This window comes from Triturus cristatus, chromosome 9 (genome assembly GCF_964204655.1).
Source record: "Triturus cristatus chromosome 9, aTriCri1.1, whole genome shotgun sequence".
In the NCBI taxonomy this organism is placed as follows: Eukaryota; Metazoa; Chordata; class Amphibia; order Caudata; family Salamandridae; genus Triturus; species Triturus cristatus.
The window spans coordinates 640,514,841-640,523,518 of NC_140592.1; positions in this window are offsets into that span (position 1 = coordinate 640,514,841).

The following is an 8,678-nucleotide window of genomic DNA, read 5'->3' on the forward strand; positions in this document are numbered from 1 at the left end:
GCAACGCAGATTCGATACGCGGCAAAGGCAAATGGCAAGTGGCAAAGCCCTCTCTAGGCTAACAATTCTTATACTGAATCAAACAAAAGAAAGATACAAAGAAAAGTTGTAATGTCCGCTGGACCGCTGAGCAGAGCGAGAAGGAAAGGATGTAACATTGCAACATTCAAAAATCTCCGCTCAGGAAAAATCACAAAATAAAGACTACGGAACAGGAACCAAGAATCTCAAATGTATCTGTTAGTTCTACTTCTCCTCGGCAATGAGACCAATGCTCAGAGTCTTTCTCTAAGGCTCCTTTGTTTTCCCAAGGCTGCCAAGGACGTTCCATTTCACTCGAAGATTACCCCGGCTGCTAATGTCCTCACGGAAAATTTTATAAGGCAAGCAAGGACTGTGGTCAGCTGACTTCAGGACCATATTCAGCAGGGCTCTCTTCCATCACAGTTTCTTATTCTCAACTCGAGGCCAGGCTTACAAAATCGTCCATCTTTAACTAGGCCGCCATAGGCCACAATAGACCATCTTAATTAAAAGAAACAAAAACAACGTTACCACAGCATAGTGATTAAATAGTGTTAACCCCACTAATACCCTTATGTGTATGCATCTATCTAGCACTTGCAACATAGAAAAGCATTAATTCGGAAAGCGTTTTGTGCTCAAAAATAAACAGCACATAGCAACGTTTAAACATGAAAACACGCACGTTATTTTTAAACAGCACATTTATGCGCACCCACGTGTAACTCTCTCTTGTTAGGACAAACGGATTGATTAATATAAACGCACTTGCACAAGACAAATAATTAATTGCTAGTAATTAATAAAATTAATATGACAAATAGACATGCCAGAGCTTCAAAAACCAGCGAATTTTCAAACAGAAAACTCTGCTCCAGCAATCCCCCCTTTGGTGATTTTATCACCAAATAAACCCAAAAAAAAAAAAATAGTGAAAATTTAGTCCCATTTTAGGAGAAATCGGAAATGTCTTTTTCCCCTTACACAACATTACACACCAGTCACTCTTTCATCATCCCTTTTTGTCTCTAAGTAAACACTCTCCCTCAATTCTTCTAATTCAATTTCTTGAGGTTCTCTTTTCAATTTCTTGTTTTTCTTTTCTTTATTCAATTTCTTCCTCCCTCCCCTGTTGTTACAACACACACACACCAATCTTATTATCAATAAAGCAACAATTATACAAGTTAAAGGAAACAATATTCTACCTATAATAGTACTACCTATTTTTGCAATAAAATCCTTAACAGCTATCATTTTATTAGCTATTTTAGTCCATAAATTCTCAGCTTCAAGTGGTACTAATTCTTCATGCAAATCAGTAATATTTTTGATATAGACCTTCAGGTCTTTGCTTCCGTCTGGAATGTAAGTGCAACAATGTTGAACTTTCAGCATTCCACAGACTCCACCCTCCTTGGCCAATAGAATACCAAGGGCAAGTCGATTTTGCATAGACATGGCACGTACGGCACTTAATTCCGTATTCACCAAAAGAAACCCTCCAGCGGTATTTGTCAACAAGCGATCAACCACTGTGGACAGTTTCCGAATTCCATAAGCATTCAAAGAAATTCCCACTGCTGGAATCAAAACCCCAAAAATGTCACCCACTATTTCAGACCAAGTTTCTCTCTTAAAACGCATTAGTAAATTAATATGTTCTACATCTGTTATTTTATCTATATGAAAAATCTTTGGAAAAACCAGGCCCACATAACACGTGCCATACCAATGGTCAGGCAACTTGTAATAAGCCTTGTTCCCACAAACATAATATACTCCTGGAAAAATTGTATCTTCTCCACCTCTGAAACCCCAACCTGTTGCAATGAAGTATGTATCATGGCACTCACTAGTCCCAACAAAATATGTATCATATTGGGATTTCCTTCTTGTAATGCAAAGTTTACCTTTCTGTGGTGCATCTAAAGCTAAAGTTGGACTAGCCCCATTCTTCAACTCTTTTCCCATCTCAATGTCCCAAATAGTCTCACTCACTTTATATTTTCCTGCTTTTTCCTGCATGTTCAATCTCCTTTCTTCTACCATATCCAGGAAAGCTTTCTCCTCTCCTTTCAAACTGCAAGTTAAATTATTCTTAAAAATGTAATCTAATGTTAATCCTTTTTCTTCAATAAAAATCTCACCAAAAGTGTTAGCTTCTTTAGCTGGATTCAGCTCTTTGTTCATTGGCAAGTGCCCAAAAATACTATCTCTGTTAGACATCTTATAATCTACTTTCCCTAACAAATAAAAAACACTACTTAAAATACTACAGGAAATACCATATGTAGCTGGTAAATGATGATAAGTAACACCCTCTGAAACGGATGCAGGTAATTGCATACAGACGTAGCAATCCCTTACTTCCATTGTTTTCACATATTCATATAACAATTTTGAAAAAACATTACTAGAAAAGTTATTAATTGACCTATCTTTGTGTATGTAAGTATTACTAATTCTAATTGGAACTACTTTTTGCGAATTCTTCTCTACATTTGTCACATTCTCTGTATGCATCTCAAACTCTACTTTAAAAGTAACTAATAAAACTAAAACACCCCATAGAAGCATTAATAATCCAGTACAGCAGCAGCACATTCTACACCACCTTTTAAAGAAGGCACATCTATTTCTATTATCCTCTATGTTAGCCATTTTACTACTTTAGTTTAGCCTCTACTACTCCACTACTGTTGGAACTCTTCAATTCTTCAGCAATTCTTCAGCTTTCAGTTTTTCCAAATGATCTTTTCGTTCACTTAATCCAAGTGAATCCTCCTTTATTCAGTTTGGATACTTGTCATTCTTCACTTCAATTTCTTCAACATCAAATTGTATTAGATCTCCGACATCAAAATCCTCAGTACTCGACTCTTCTCCAATGTCAGTCAAGAGTACTTTCAGAATTTCACCAGTATCTTTCTCAACCACTTCTCTCAAGATCTCTTCTGGATTATCTCGAGTCACTGTTTCTTCTTTTCTTCCTTCAGACAGTGCCACATAAGACCATTCCGGTGATCTGTACTTTTGGTTGGGTCTTCTTATTCTTTTTATTTCCACTGGTTCTTTTGACTCCTTTGATTCTTCTCCTTCAGCTTTTGAACTTTGACTCGAAACTTCATTCACTTGTTCAGCTTTCGATGTACTTGCTCTTATTATTTTGTATCTCAGCCTCTTAACTCTGTTGTTAGGCCATCGATCTCCTCTTAACACCTTTTTCGGCTTTATTTCTTTATTACTTCTTTCTCCAATCCAAGTTCTCTTTCTCAGAACTCGACCTTCGGTTTGTTCATTCTCATCATCTGTTTCAAGTGCCTCTTGTTTCCGTTTTCCAGCAGCTTTCTTCTTTTCCACAGATTTTTTCACCACTGTTTGAGATCTCCCTACTTTTGTCCCTCCTCGAGTCTCCGACACGCAATCTTCTTGCTGTCTACTTGTCCCTTCACCTGGCTCATCAAGAATGTTCCCTACACCTCCTCGGGGGTCTTCCGCAATCTTTCCCTCTCTATCTTCTTCTGACCCTACTTCTTCAAGTATAATCTCAAGTGGTTCTTCAATCTCCTCCTCTTCTGATTCAGGAGTAGTCTCTGTGAAATTTCTCTTTTCTTTTCTTTTTCCTTCACTGCTTTTTGAAACTTCAGGCTCTCTTACAGAATCTGATCTCTTCTCTGATACTCGCAGTGGTTCATTCAAAGCTCTTCCTACTTCTTTCCCCACTGATTCTGTATCTTCATCATCACTGGAATCTGACTCTTCAAAATACTCTTTACCAGTCCCTTCTTTTGGGTTTGGAACTCTCAGAGTATGACTTGCATGTACCCAGTGTCTCACTCCAGCACACTTTACTGCAGTCGTCGTAGTCAGAATAACTTGTCTTGGCCTTCCCCACCTTGGAACCAACCAATTTCTTCTTCTGTGAACTTTTATCCTCACCCAGTCTCCTGGACTCAGATCATGGGCTTGCTTCTTCTCAAGTGTGGTAGCTTCTTCTCCAACCTGGTGAAACACAGAATGAACTGCGTCAGCCAGGCCTTTACAGTAATCCAAAATCATGTCATCAGTTATTGTCACCAACTTATTGACAGGCACGAATGCATGGCGCATTGCACGTCCCATGATTATCTCGTGCGGACTCAAACCAGTAGTTCTATCTGGAGTAGATCTAATAGTCATCAGCACTAAAGGTAAAACATCTGGCCATTTCATGCCAGTGGCTAAGCACATCTTTCCAATCCTGTTCTTTATTGTGCCATTAATCTGCTCAACCACACCAGAAGCCTCTGGTCGGTATGCACAATGTAGCTTCTGCTGTATTTTCAATGCTTCACAAATCAAACCCATAAGTTCATTTTGAAAGTGTCCACCTCTATCAGACTCAACTGTTACTGGAAACCCGTACCTAGGAATCAACTCTCTTAACAGTAACTTTGCCACTGTTATTCCATCATTTCTTCTAGTCGGGTAAGCTTCCACCCACCTTGAAAACAAACAGACTACCACTAGAACATACCTCAGTCTGTTTACTTGGGGCATCTCAATGAAATCAATCTGCATTCTTGTAAAAGGACCTCCTTCTCTGCCTATTGTTCCCAGACTCACCACTGTCTTTTTCCCAGTGTTAAATTGCTGACAAACCAAACACCTCTGACAGATGCTTTCTGCAATTGTCCTGAACTTTGCATTGTACCAGGTCTGTTTAAATGACCTTACCATCGCATCCCTCCCCAAATGTCCCTGGCCATGATACATCCTTGCCATTGACGACAAAATGGAGTTAGGCATTACTGGTCTGCCATCTCTGTAGACCCAAACATGGTCTGTTTCTCTTGGAGCACATCCTGCCTTAATCCAATCTTTTTTCTCTTCCTCTCCTGCCTCATCTTGCAACTGTTTCACTTCATCCCAGGTTTCTAAGACATTAGTAAACATCACAGAGAGAAAAGACATTTCCCCCTCTCGGTCCCGATTTATGGACTGATTTGTCTTGGCACAGTATTGCGCAACATCATTAGCGTAACGGTTTCCAACCGTGATAAAATCCTCTCCTGGTCCATGGGCAGCACATTTTACAACTGCTAACTCTTTAGGCAGCTGTATCGCCTCAAGCAATTTACCAATCATTTCAGCATTCTTTATTGGAGTTCCACTCGATGTCAAGAAACCTCTTTGTAGCCAAAGCTGGCCAAAGTCATGCACAACTCCAAATCCATACTGACTATCAGTCAACACAGTCGTCCTCAAATCTTTCCCAATTTCGCAAGCTTTTGTCAATGCTATCAATTCAGCAACTTGCGCAGATTTCACTCCTTTCAATGGTGATGCTTCCATGACCTCTGAAACTTTGCACACCGCATATGCTGCACATAGCACACCATCATCATTTCTCAGGCATGATCCATCCACAAACAACACATGATCACTCTCATGCAAGGGAAGATCCCTTATGTCTGGTCTCGGTTTTGTACAGTACTCAAGTACATCCAAACAATCATGATCATCTTCCATTTTCACACCCACGTTTTCAATATCTGGCAAGAGTGTCGCTGGATTCACATTCACACATCTCTCAAGAGTCACATTTGATGCTCCCAGAATCACTTTTTCATATTTAGTCAACCGACTATGTGACATGTACTGAGTTCTGCTTCTTGTCAAAAGAATTGCCACATTGTGAGGTACGAATACCCTTACAGGATATCCCATTATGATTCCCTCACTTTGTTCCAGACTCCTGCATGTTGCAGCCACAGATTTCAGACAACCTGGTAAACCCACAGCTACAGGGTCAAGTGTCGATGAGAAGTACGCAATAGGCCTTCTCAGTAATCCATGTTTCTGAATTAACACTGAAAGTGCACATCCATTTCTCTCACTGCAGTACAGCTCAAACTCCTTTTCGTAGTCAGGCATACCCAAAGCTGGAGCCTCACACATTTTACTTTTGAGCTCTTCAAATGCTGCCATTTGTTCTGCATCTAGATCCAATGGATCTGTCATCTCACTTTTTGTCAGTTTAATCAGTGGCTTTGCTATCAAGGAAAAATTAATTATCCACTGACGACAATAACCCACCATACCCAGGAACATTCTCACTTCTCTCTGAGTTTTTGGAGCTTTCATTTCTCTGATTATTCTGATCCTGTCATCCGTCACTTTTCTCAGACCCCTTTCAATATTGTGTCCAAGATAATGCACCTCTTTCTTGCAAAATTGCAATTTGGCTGGAGATACCTTTAACCCTCCATCTGCCAGATGATTCAGTAAAGCTATGGTATCTACTTCACAAGCTTCACGTGTCTTTGATGCCACAAGTAGGTCATCAATGTATTGCACTAGTACTGAGCTCTCAGGCATGATCAAACTCTCCAACGATTTCTTCAATAACTGATTGAATATCGAAGGACTTTCCGTATACCCCTGTGGGATTCGACACCATGCTAAGATACGCTGGCCAAACCTAAATGCAAAAATCGGCTGGCTATCATGATGTAATGGAATTGAAAAGAACGCATGACACAAATCAATTACTGTATACCACTCGGCATCATGTGGAATTTGATACAGGATCACTGATGGATTTGGCACGATAGGACAACATGCCACCACAATTTGATTAACTTTTCTCAAATCCTGTACGATCCTAAATTTCCCATTAGGCTTTTTCAGTCCCATTATCGGTGAATTACACGGACTACTCAGTAGTTCTCTCAGGACTCCCTGCTGAATCATTTTCTCAATTATAGGAGTTATCCCTTCAATTATTTCTGGTGTCATTTTGTATTGAGGAATGTTAGGATATGTAATTCCCTCTTTTATTGCAATTTTCACTGGATCTACATTATTCATCAATCCCACATCCTCTCCAGTAAAATCCCAAACTGTCCTTTTCACTGTGTCTCTCAGCTCTCGAGGCAAATCCTCCGGATTAAACACAGCAAATGCACCAATTAACTCACTCTCTCTATTCTCTAGAGTCACTCGGTACAAAACATCTTCATCTGGTGTCTCAAAGGCTATCCCATCCGGTGTACAAAAAATTGTGCAGTTCATCTTGCACAACAAGTCCCTACCCAACAGGTTCACTGGACTAGTGTCACAGACAATGAATCTGTGCATGTCTGAAAATTTTCCTATCTGTACTCTTACAGGTTCAGTAAGACGTGTTCTGATTTGCGTATTGGCTACACCAACTACTTGGATTGCTTCATCCGAGAGAGGAAGATTTCTAACATCTGTTGACCTGACAGTTGATCTTGTCGCACCTGTGTCTACCAAAAAAGTAACACTCTCCTCATTTATTTTCCCATCCACAAATGGTCCTGCCTGGTCTATTTCTAGAGTTGCACCAAGTATGCACTCTTCTTCCTCTCCTCGGCACCGTCAATAATCACCCTCAGATTCACTCCCTTCACTCTTTAACAAGTACTGTTGTACCTTGTTTGAACGTCTCGGTTTGTTTACCTGTTCATCATTGTAGAATCCTGAATCCTGATTATACTTTTGTAACCCCTTATTCTGTGGCAAAGGCGGTTTTGGCTCTTGACTCTGCTGTCTCACAACTTTCTGTTGTTGCTGCTGTTGATTATTTCCTTCATTCTGCACCTGTTGATTTAAGGATTTATTCTCATTACTCACTAATGGTGGATTAGGACACTCCGATCTCCAATGCCCCAATTGGCCACAGTTGTGACAAGGAATCTTTTTCTTCGCTTCCTCAAGACTTCCTTTTCCTTTCCCTACATATCTAGGTCTATTCCCTGCATTATTTCCTGGATTATTTGCCTGTTCCACTAACTGTGCTTCCTGTCTCTCCGCAACTTTCACTTGTGCCCACATTGCTTTCTCTTTCAGCTTTCTTTGTTTTGCTTCAATTTCATCACTGAAGTATTTTGCATGTCTCAGAATCTCATCTACTTTCTTACTCTGCCAATCCACTGTATGCTCACGAATTCTCTCACCAATTTCAGGTCTAAGGCCATATACAAATCTGTATACAAAATGACTCAAATCTTTGTCACCCAGGTGTTCATCTCCACTGAATTGTTTGAATGCCAGTATCAGCCTCTCGTAAAAAGCATGAACTGATTCTTTCGCTTCCTGTTGTGTTCGATCTATCTTTACCCAGTCTGTCTCTTTTGCAGGAACTTTACTCTTCAGGTATACCATCACCTGATCATACTTTCTCATTACCTCTGGATCTGGTGCCCCTGTTCTTGGGTCTCTTGGATATTCCTCAGTAGGCCAACTCACAACTATTTTACACTCAGTCCACAAGTCTGCTGGAACAATTATATCAAACAGACTATTCAGGTCAACCCACAGCACTTTTGACAATTTCACAAACCTATCTACCTGCCTATACCACTCGACGGGCTTTTCTCTCAATCGAGGGAAATCATTCGTGAATGATAAAATATCCTGTCTGGTCCATGGAACATGTACATATCCTCCTCCAGGTATTTCTCTCATAGGATAATTATCCACTGGTTTCTCTTTTTCTCTCACTGGAAATGCTGAATAAGTTGTTCTATCTTCAGCCTCATCTCTTTTCTTATACCACCTATCCTTCCACTTTTCTACATCACCCCATCTTCGCAATAATGCTACCATTTCCTTAATCTGTCCTGTTCTACCAGTAGCATTCA